At 38.8% G+C, this 11839-nt stretch overlaps 1 long non-coding RNA gene across 1 annotated transcript in view; it reads right to left on the bottom strand.

Annotated features, from left to right (window-relative positions):
• LOC137177397 (uncharacterized) overlaps nucleotides 1-11839 on the bottom strand; it is a 212021-nt gene continuing 200182 nt past the window's right edge. The window contains exon 7 of the long non-coding RNA XR_010926101.1: nucleotides 1-153. This is a non-coding gene — a long non-coding RNA (uncharacterized lncRNA). The remainder of the gene's footprint in view (nucleotides 154-11839) is intronic.

Raw genomic sequence — 11839 nt, 5'->3', positions numbered from 1 at the left:
ATTAACAGTTCAAAGAATTCCTTATTTATACTTACTGAACTCACACTGGCCCTTTTTGCAGCCCCTCATGCCCTCCTCCCAGTGAGCCCGACCTGTTCTGATTGGTTAGCTCCAGGAAGCTGCCCCTCGACAGACATCCGCCAGCTCAGGAGGCTACATAAACAAACAATAGTGGTAGGATTTCACTTCTTTCTGTTCTTTACTCAAAATGCCAACTTCTCAAATACATCCATACATGTCCAAGCCCAAATCGGATCCAATATATTTGAGTGAAAAATATGAACAGCCTGTGGAATAACCTTACCAACAAAGGCCACAGAATGGAAAGCTATTTGTGTCAATGATCTGATGTCAGTTTGATGGGGAAGTTGAGGAAACTTTGCAAACAGAGTGACAGATGATTGGTAGGAAGAAGCACTGGCCAGGGTCAAGTCTACATCTTCATGTGCCTGTCTAAGTCTAATTCAGTTTGAGGTCCTACACAGGGTTTATCTTATAAATGCTAGGCTTAGTAGGTTGTTTCCAGGTACACCCATTGGTTTGTGGACTTCAGTTTTGAAGCTGCGAGTTTAGTGATTTGACCATCGCCATTTTCACTGGCACCATGATTGATATTTGGAGCCTGAAGTGACCATATTTGGATGAGAGGGTGGAGCTGACCATAGCACTAGCTGCTAGCTTGGTTTAGCACAGTGCATTTACAATCTATGGTTAACAATGATAATGCTAATACTAGTTCTAATTTCTGCTAGCGAAAAACAGGCCTAAAACCATTAAAACAAAATGTACTCACTGGAAAAATTGAACATCCGACTCCTTAGAGGGTCTTTTATTACAACCAAATGCTGAACAAGGAAAATGTTTACTGAGGTAATAAATCAAGTAGGGTAATTTTCTCATCAGCGTCCATATAATCAGACTTCTTTGTGCAGCTAGTGGAGTTGCCCCCTGATGGCCATTAGAAAGAATGCAGGTTTAAGGCACTTCCGCATTGGCTTCACTTTTCAGACTGGGAGCTACCTGTTTGGATACACATGATACCTGTAATAGATGTGGCTTATCACCGGCAGATCATACTCATATGTTTTTTTTGTCCAAAGTTAGCCAAGCCCTGGTCTTGCCTCTTTAATATGTTAGGAGAAGCCCTCAATATTACATCAGAACCCTGCCCCTTGATAACCATCTTTGGGGTACCCCTTGTACCCACCAGCCTCACTAAGAAACATTCTGATGTTGTTGCTTTTGCCTCACTCATAGCCCGCAGATGTATCCTATTACAGTGGAAAAGCCCAAATCCACCTTTTGTCTGTGTGTTTTATTTATTCTTTTTATATGTGTGTATCTTTCTGTTTTGTTTTTTTTCTGAGAGTTTGGAATGGGTGGGGGGTCTGTTCTGTTACACCAAAAAAAAAAAAAAAAAAAAAGGGACACAATTTTGGAACACAGTTTTGCATTCTGTATTTGATATTTGCATGACACCAGTTTCCAATAAAAACATTTTAAAAAAACAACAACAACAACAAAAACTTTGCAAACAGAGCGTTCAGTGCACACTGAAGCCCTGGCTTTTGAATTGCAGGGAGCATTATAGATACAGTACGTTCACCTCAAGTTTTGGAACTTTAACCATGTTTAACATAGACATCCTACATCATAACAGTATATAAATGACAAAAAAAATCACATAAAGCATATGTCCACTTTAAATGTAACAGATGAAACTAATTTAATACTTGACTTTCTGCCTCTTCCAGTCTCTGTCCTGCATTTAAACAGGGGCAGATTTAGTATAATTGCTTCATGGCACAAGCAGATGAGCTACTAATTGGATCTTGTGGTGAGTTTGTTTTTGTTGACTGCTGTTCTCAAGGTCAATGGTATAATTTGAACCTCAACTTTTAAGAAAACAAGGACAAAAAGTTCTTTAAGTGCTGCAAAAAAAATAATTTGATCATCTACAATTCCATGACAGCTGGGCAAACTCCATCTGCTGACGAAGATCATGTGATATGACTGTGAGCTCCAGAACAGCTACTGAATGGATCTTGTGGTGAGTTTGTTTTTTCAATCTCAGTTGTTCATCAGGTAATTTTACAAAAACACATTACAGGGGACAGTGACTGTATAAACAGTGAAGTGTGAGGGAGAAATTAAAACTGTATTTAGTTTCTATTGGAACACTCTGCGGGAACTCTCATACATAAACTGTGGCAGTAATAGTTTGATCAGTTTGGTTTTTGTCTCAAGTTGCACAAACTTGTGGACTTTAATAAGGTTACCCAAACTGGTGTATCAGATTTGATTCATTGCAATGTTATGGTAGGGACATAGATAAGTCAGAAACACAATATTGAGGTTGAATGATTATTCTTTACCTTGGAAATAGTCCACTTGATTTGAAAACTCTGGAAAAAATCGTAGTTTACAAAACTAAACCACATCTCTAAGCCTGAATTTGGTTTGATTATTGCCTTGCTAGAGCAGTTGTGCGACAAAACAGTGGTTCTCTTGCAGTCCACAGATGGACTTTCCCCTCTGGGTGAGCTAACAGGCGAGTCTTTCCCATGGGTGAGCACAAACATCAAGTGGCCCAGATCTCTCCAGGAAGAGCAGGAGGAGGCAAAAGGAGGAATAGTAAGGGAATGACAGATGACAGTGCAAGAGGGAAGAGGGGGAGAAAACGTGAGAAGAGGAGAGAGGAAGCGATTGTGTAGAGGAAGTGAGAGGCTGGGGGTTAAAAAGGAAGAAACGACAGAACAGGAGGTGAAGAGAGGAGATGTGATGGCAGTGCTATAATTATAGGATATAAGAACCTGGCTGTCACTTCTGCTCCTCTTTTAGTATGCCACTACTAACTCTGCTACACTTCCTCTCTCCTCCTCAGCACGTTCTCTTCTTTTATGGATGCTTTTCAATATCCTGGTCAGACTTTCTGCCTCTAAAGACAGATATTTTAAAATTATTTGGAAGTTATTTTGTGGAAAATGTTGCATATTGTACACGTTCTCACTTTTCTTCTCCTACTTCTACACCCTTTCATTGTCTTAGTCTGTGATGGTGGAAACTTTGACATATTCTGCTGTCATGAGCTTGGAAAATGTTCAGAAATAGTTTAATTCCATAATGCTAACGAGCATAAAGAGACTGATAACAAAGCCACTTATTGCTGTACCCATCAACTAAGCGTATGGCTCATACTTATCTTCGCTGCACGCCTCTATTTCTGCCACTGAGTACCGTCCTCCCCCATGTCATCCTCATCTACATGTACGTCTGCCAATTCCTCCCACTCCCCAGCATATCAGACAAATCAAGCGCCGCACAACATTAGCAGTTAACATTCCAGCGACACGATTGCTGAATTCTCTGCTGGTTTCCGAGGGAAGTGGTCTGCTTTTGCTTTTCATCAGAGGGGAAACTTACTGACATTTTCATTGTGTCACAGCACAGCCAGTCTGGTGTTTATGAAGCCTGAGGAAACTGTACAAAAATGTACATGCCTGCAGTAAAAAATTGCGAAAATGTATTTAACCGATTTCTATGCACAGTGTAGTGTATGCATGATTCCATTTTTACAGCAGGAAATGAGTCTGGCAGAAAGGTGCAGAATTACCCATTCTGTACACAGCGGGCATATTAATGTTTCATTGTTGAGCAGTCTGTCGTCTGCTCTCTACTTTTTCCATCTTCTTTTCTCCATCTTTTCCTTCACTTTTCCATTTGATTTTTCTTTCTTTCTCTGTCTCCTTTCTCACTGGAAGGAAGAAAAGAATTCCTCATGAATTACTTAACTGTTCGGCATAGAAGCCACAGAAGCTTGTAATCTACCGTATAGCTTTTTGGTTATGGCACGTCTAACTTGTCATGGGGTATTCCCCTCTGGGATATGATCTCTTTTATGATCCTTTGCTGTGTTATTTTTAGTCCCGGGAGTGGCTGTAGATATGGCAATGTCAGTCAGCCAGACTGTCTTTGGTCTATGCTGAAATATTCCAACAGCTAATGTATGTATGTATTATCATGAAATGCTACAGACATTCATTATCACCAGAGGAGGAACCATTAACACTTTAGAAATCCTCTGACCTTCCAGTTCCACCAACAGGCCGCCCAGTATCCAGAGGTATTACATTCATATTGGGTGAACCTGCAGCACACAATTCACGTGCAATGCCAAAATTTGCACCATGCAGGAGGTAATTTTCCTTTATTCAGCAAAGCAAAGGTTATGAATATTAGGGTCACATGCAAGAGACCAGAATTTCTGTCCATTCCCAATCTAACGCCTCATGTTCATTTTTTTTATTTAACTGTAACCATCTTCTTTACCTTACCTTAACCCAGTGTTTTAAAATACAAACTTTAACCATAGTTTATTTGTCATAACCATAACCAAAAGACATTAAAAAAGCTGCCATTTATGGCGTTTTTGCATAATAGTCCAATTTCAATGTTTTCTTTTGTGATAATGTCGAAAATTCCTGTTATACACTTCAGTCAAAACAAATTTAGCAAACTCCTGTACTTTAAAATATTACTAACTGTAACATGCTAACATGTTGCATACTGTCCAAAGTACAGTTTGTCCCAGAGAGACACTAGCGTGGAAAAAGCCTTTTTGGTTTTGTGGAGCGCATCAGTGTCTTTCATTTTCATAGAAACTTTGCATGCTGCACATCGCCAATCACTCTTTAGGGGCTTCCTGCAAACTGTCTTACCCTGCTGGAATCCATATCCTCTGCAAAGAAACAACCTATAACGATGAAAGGACTTTGGTTTATGTTTCTCATAAAAATAAGACCACATTTCCAATAAATGCTATTCTTGTGCACAGTGTCCCCTGTCCTGCTTTTGGTTTAAATAGCCAGAACGAGGACTATAGATGACAAGAGCCTTTGGCGGTGGATATCAGACAAAGTCAGCTAATGTGAAGCTGAAACTCTGCAGTTAGAGAAATGCAGTGGGAATCAAATAATTTATTACCCATATAATAAAACATCAATCATAAAGTAATCTCTTTTGAACCATAAATGGATCCAGCAGATTTCAGCTATGGGACTAATAGCTGCAAAAATGTCATTTGTTTACAGCACTTTTACAAATACATCAGAATTACTGTCTTGGCATTAAAATGCTGCACACAGCACCATAAAAATCACAATCGATGTTGACAGTTTATTTTTTGTCAATGAGACAAAGAGAGAGCAGAGGGAGCTGTGGACTTCTGCAGTTCAACAGCACAGACGCAGATTACAGAAGACTGTAAATATTGGTAAGATGTCCTCAAATGCAGCCTGTGGGTTGCTCTCACCTTTTTATTCATTTTCAAGAAGCATCTAACCTCACACCTCTTCTTGTATTCTCTTTCAGATCTTTATAGAACAAAAAACCTGCCTGGCCTTGGATAGTAGATCTCAAAAGAACCAGCAGGATAAAGTGCTGACTGCACTTCCTCATACCTGAATTAAGCAGCTTATAAGGAATTGAAGGTGTCTTCAAGGCTGATGACATGGTGTTTATGGTCACACAGGCTTTTGAAACATTTCGTTTCCATATTCCTGTGAACAACATATCATCCTTGGATGAATGACAGGAAATCAGAGCCGTTTTAAGTGTGCTGTCCTACTGTAGCAAGGCCAGGCTTGCTAAAGGCACACTCAGTATTCAGATTCTTTTCTCTGTGCCCCAAGTTGCTTTTAGAAAAACCCAGCCTGTAATACCTTAAGAACATTACAAGAACACTGCTGCATTATTTATTCCCCTTATGCATCAAAGCAAAAGCTGTGTGATCAATGTGGAATAAAATCATACTCTCCTACTTTTTTACAGTTTTGCCAGAAGTAGTCCAGTTAAAATTCTTTATGTCCTCAGTGAGTTGAAATATTCAGTGAGTGGTTTGAGAAGGGTGTGTCGGTCCACATCTGTGGTCTTTCACTAAGTCAGAAATGACTGCATCAGCATCCAGACCTTTACATTTCCCTGATAGTGTGCAACCGTCTTATTGTTTTCACCATGACCACAATCGTATGACGGTTTAGCTCTGAATATGTCAAACAGTGTTTGTCAATTGCTGATGGAAATCCAAAGTGATCATTTGGTCAATGTGCCTCTAGAAGGTAAATCCAGAGATCTTAAGTCACATCTGCTATCAATTTGTGTCTGACGTGCTATTTCCCAAGACCTCAGTTTGCTGCGTCATTCTGTATCTGTTTAAAGTACTAACAATGAATGAGAAACTCTTTGTGGACTCCCACAGAGTATGCAATTTCATGCAAATTAGTGTTTTTTCAGTGATAGTTCAAGCTTTTACTTAACCAAATTATACATATGCTGATAAAAAAACCTCATCTTGGATAGAATTACAGTGAATGTTTTCCTCTTCTCTAGATTGAAGCCGACTACTGAGTTAATGTTATCGGCACAGAAGACATACTGTATGTTACATTCTTTACCATATTTAGGTTGTAGTACTGTATGCAACGATTTTGTCAGCCTTGAGAAAAAAATAGCAAAACAGATTTTATTCATCTGCGGTTGTGTGAATCAATTAATCAGAGTTGCTCCAGTGATGAAAAGGGCAGTCATGTTTCAAATTTTAAGTCATTTCACACTCATCATGCTGGTCACGCCACACTGTTAACTTCCAGGCCACCTCTACCGAATGTCCTGGTAAATATCTTCTCATGCTTTATGAGTTTAAGAGACGTACTAACCAGACAGGGTTTGCCAAAAGTTGACATCTGAAATCCAGCGGTATCCTCCTCATCGCTTCATGTGCAGACACAAGATGACTACTGGAAAGTTGGAGCACAAGAAAACTCTATGGCTTTAGACTTGCCAGAAAACCGCTCGAGATAGCCACAAGCTCCTTGAAATACAGTGGAAAAAGTGACTAAGGTGATGTATGTGTGTGTGTGTGCTGTGAGTCTTGCCCAAACAACCAAATTTCTCAATCCCATATTAGGATGAGTCCCAGGAAAGGATTAAGAGCTCATGGAAGGTCTGGTCAGATCACCGATAGAAAGATTAATTGAAGGATTTCGCCTTTTGTTTATTCTGGAATTTGTTTTTTAAATTTTTCCTCATCTTTCAGAAATCGATTTTCCACCAAATCTTATAAAAAAGTAGTTGAGAGAAAAAGCTTTGCATGACATCCCTGCATTGTGGGTCCACATGCTTCAGAGGAGCAGAGACACATGGCATTTTGCTGGTTAGTGTAACAAACAGATGTTTTGCCTCTTTACAAACAGATCCGAACATCAATTCCACATTTACTTCAAACGGGCCGCATCTGCCTGCCTCTGTCCTGTGGCATGCAAACATGCCCTTGCACTGTATATGTGTGTCATCTTCATCAGCGGTGAAAAACAGCCTATCGTACTGCACCTGCCCCTGAGAAAGTGCAACGTGTTTGGGGGGGCACCATCTGCCAAAAACATTTCCATACTGGAGGAAACAGCACAAAATATAAGCTCATTAAATCAACCCTTGCAAGAGGATTTTCGGCAAAGTTTGTAACGGAGCTAATTTTAGGACAGGTTTGCATAAATTGCCCTTTGCATGACCTGGCAGACATGTTTTAATATATTTTTTAGGTATTTCAAATGATTTAGAATTCATCTACTTACAGCTGATGGTGTGAATCTTGAGTTCAGGAGAAGTATGTTCAGAGCAATCAAACCTCTTAAGGTCAGTGTATTCAACAGAACAAATAACCACACTGAGAGAGAACATCAAGTCAGCTTTAAAACTACAGCAATCAATATTTTTAGATAAACAATGAATCAGATAACAGTTTGTTGAATGTTTGATTTTGAAACATTCAACAGATCCATAGAGAATTACAACCCGACTTTGCAGTTCTACAAAGCTTTTAAGCCTCTTTAGCTCATTGTTTTGGTTTTTGATATCTGGGGAGAAGTAAAAAGGAAGTGAATATTGGACAGCTTTAAAAGTCTGCTAGGTGGGTAAATAGGTAATAGGCTTGGTCATAATGTTTTATGGCGATGATATGTCACATATTTTCAAATTTTTCTCCTCTGCCAACACAGCGAAAAGATCTTTAAAATATACCTTAATACATTATGATTCATGGATTGAAAGTGTCCGTATTTGACACTTAAGTGGCAGCTGTGCATTGTGCTTGGAAGACTGAACCTAAAATGAGCCATGAAACTTACAGTACAGCAAAATATTTCCTCATGTGTTCCACTGTTATGTGCGCCAGAAACGGTCTATTACATTTAAAAAGCTCCCGCACGTCTATCATGCTTAGCAGAAGTCACACACTACACATCAACTAAAGCTATTTATTTGCTTTATAATTTCTGGTTCATTTAGAATTAGGCAGTAAACTTTAACAGAGCGAATATCAAATTGTAAAAAAAAAGTTTTTTTCAGTAGGATTAGGACCAAAGAAAATTCACCATGAATATGCCCTTGGCACACTGAATTGAAATAAAGTGGGTAAGACAACTCAATTTTCTATTTTCACTACACAGGAGTGAAGATAGGTGGAAAATCAAGGTAGAGTGAGAACTTTAATCTATTTGAGTGCAAGGTCTGCACATTAGTAGCTCGGCCCTACAAATGCTTAAAGTGCCTTTTAAAGGAAATAGATGGCACTTCTCTGTAAGCTCCGAGTTGTGATCATGTATATATAATGTGAGCATTATAATGAGTCATTGATGTGGCTGAAAGCACTACAATCTCTGATTTATTCACACTTTCTCAGTGATAAAAATTTCAACCAAACTCTTTTCATTCTCAAAAAAAAAAAAAAAAAAAAAAAAAAGACAAACACTCACTTTCCCAGCTGTGCTCTTCACACTTAAGGGTTTCGACCTGTTGACAGTCAACATTTCTCACCTGGTGAGAAACAAGTCATACAAGCTCCAAACAGAATATAAGTGTTGTATACCCACCCGGTGAAACCTTTAAGATTGTTCAGTGGTAGCACCGCTCGCCAAATGAAAAGAAAAAAAAAAAAAAGCGCTGAAAAAGTGTTTAAGATTTCATGTGGCTTTTGAGAGCTTTTCATTCCCTCTTGAAGCGTGATTTTTCCGATTCATCTGCCAGACCTTAATGCTTCCTAAGAGCCAAAGGCTGCATTGTTCAGAGGACCTGCTTGGAAAAGGTAAAAATATAGACTTATACAGATGTAGAAATACAGTATGGGAATCAGAGAGCATGAAATATACATGCAGGGAAGTGGATGCTGTGGTTTGCCTTTTTATTTGAAAAGCTCTCAACATGATCTCAATTGGGAATTTAGAGGCAGATGATAAAGCAAATATAGAAATGCTATTTTATGCTACGGGATAACAGAACACCTATGCTCTCATTTTTAATTCACTACAGAAACAAAGGGTCGACTGTTCAGTGCGGTGCTATTTCTACAGACTTGGAACATGTTAAAGGACTGTTATATAGTACATCACAATTGTGTGGGTTAAAAAAAAAGGAAAATAAAAATGATGATTATAAACTGTATGTAAATATTCTCTTTTTTTTTAAACAGAAATCTCTGAGCTAATCCTGCATTTTAAGTTTAAAATAAACCTCCCAAATGCTGGCTAATGAGAAAAAATGAATGCTATAATTTTAAATAATGAATTGAAATTTTAATGAAGTCTTCACAAGTGACCTCCCAGTGCACTGCAACATTACAAGAAATCACAAACCTATAAAAACACACTCACATCCACTATATGTACTGTACGTTTGTAAAGCGGTGCGACCAACTGTGCGCTAAAAGCAGGTGAGGAGATACATAATTCAAGACATGCAATGGAAAACAGATGTTGGTATACTGCAAGGTTGGGAGACCAATAATCTACTCAACATGACTCGCATGTGTCAACAGTGCCACACATGTGCTGTACATAAACTCATGCAGGCAGGGAAATAAGTATATGCTAATGGAATGTGCAGCAACAACCGCAAGACCACAAATGAAATAATTTCAGTTTTGTTTTAATAGCTGACCACACATACAAGAACTACTCAACCACCCACCCACCCACACACACACACACACAACTTTCTGTTTCTCTGTGTGGGTGCTTGTTGTGTTTTTGACCTTAAAACCTTTCTCTTTACTGCCGTAGGGAACAGTCCTCTAGACGCTGACCTTCTACTGGTGGCTGCATGACCAATGTATCCTTAAACCACCTTTATGGACTTAATCTAGTGTGTGTGTGTGTGTGTGTGTGTGTGTGTGTGTGTGTGTGTGTGTGTGTGTGTGTGTGTGTGTGTGTGTGTGTATGTATATGTGTGTGTAAGGCATGTGGGCAGGGATTTCTGGCTGGATTATGCTGAATACACGAGCAGCTCAGATATTTTTTTTTACCCTTGTTGATTTATGTCTAAGCTTTTTGATTGTTATTACCACATATTTCCATGCAGTTTGGTGGTCATGTTGGTCTCGTTCCTCGTTCCCACATTTTCATCTTTTTTTCTTTTTGCAGGTTGGGCTCTAAATTTAACTTTACATGATATGAATGATGTCTTTTGGGTAACGGCTATTTGGACAGTTGTTCAACGTTGGCAGAGCTTCATATAAAAACTTTACAATACCGTTAATGTCACACATGTGTCCAAGATGAAGTGTGGGCCTTGTAAATCACAGATAGATTATCTCCTGGTGTGCCATGGATTGATCCCAAATGTGCCTTCACATTCTGTTCCAGAGTAAGGGTAGACCACTTTATCAGGCTGATAGAAAATATTCACATCTGATATGATGGATGGTGTGCAGATTAGTTACATATATATTGGGTAAAGAATATAAATCTACACATTTGTCAGTGATAAGTGCTTCTAATTTGTAATCTTGATCAGATCCTGGGTTTCATTAGAACATTTCATGTTGTAAAATTTAAAGATGCAGTAAAATATATGATTTTCTGCAGATTAAATATTGGCGCTGGCCTTGAAAAACCTATTTCAATCAAAATCCACTTTAGATAAAAGTAAATTAGATGTATATTGTTTGACTTATATAGTTCTTTGTCTAATGTCTTCAATTAAAGAGTTATAAATTACCCACAAATTTTACATTTATACTATGAGCAGTGTTCTTTAGTCTAGGTCGTGGTTCTTGCTAATTAACCTCGTTACACTTTGAACTGTCCTATGGGATCCCTCAGCCATCTATGAGCCACAGCCAGTGTGCTAATAAGCCTGAGAGAAAATCCCAAAGAGAAGCGACCATTTTGGGAGCAACATCATCAGTTAAACGCTGACATTTCAAAAGGATAAATCCCAGAAGACCATGGATACGTTGAAGCCGCAATCTGACACACCAGCATTTACACCATCACTTGTCACCGAGCCAAAACTCTAATTTTAAGTCATGCTGTAGAGCTGTGCATTCAGATAAGTCATCATTTAGGTATAAAGATTTCGAATCCATACATTCTCAAACATTTTACGACAGTGAAGCTTCAGTTTTGTAGCTTCCATGCGCTGCCTCTTGCATACAAATGATGCTTGCAAAGAGTAGCTTTGTCAGGACTCCACTTGCTGAATTCTTCATGTGCTATTTACTTTGTACTTAAAGTTTATGAATAATTACAGGAGACAGGCCAGATTTGACTTTTCTAAATGCAAATCAAGTCATGGGCCGTGAGGGGATTGTGCTGAGCCACTCAAATGAGGAAAGCGGAACAAAGAGCAACAAAGATCAGAGGAGTCACCCATTTTATTAATTGTGTTGGTTCTTGCAGTTGCCCTTTAGAAAAGTCGGTGGACTTAATTAAATTACTACACACGCTCGGAGAAGGAAGCAGTAGGAAAAAGACCAGTAAAACAGTGCCTTGTGTGCATTCAATCCCTT

This window comes from Thunnus thynnus, chromosome 24, assembly GCF_963924715.1.
Source record: "Thunnus thynnus chromosome 24, fThuThy2.1, whole genome shotgun sequence".
NCBI classification, from domain to species: Eukaryota; Metazoa; Chordata; class Actinopteri; order Scombriformes; family Scombridae; genus Thunnus; species Thunnus thynnus.
The sequence above is the reverse complement of the archived record's forward strand: the minus strand, read 5'-3'. Positions and strand labels throughout refer to the sequence as shown.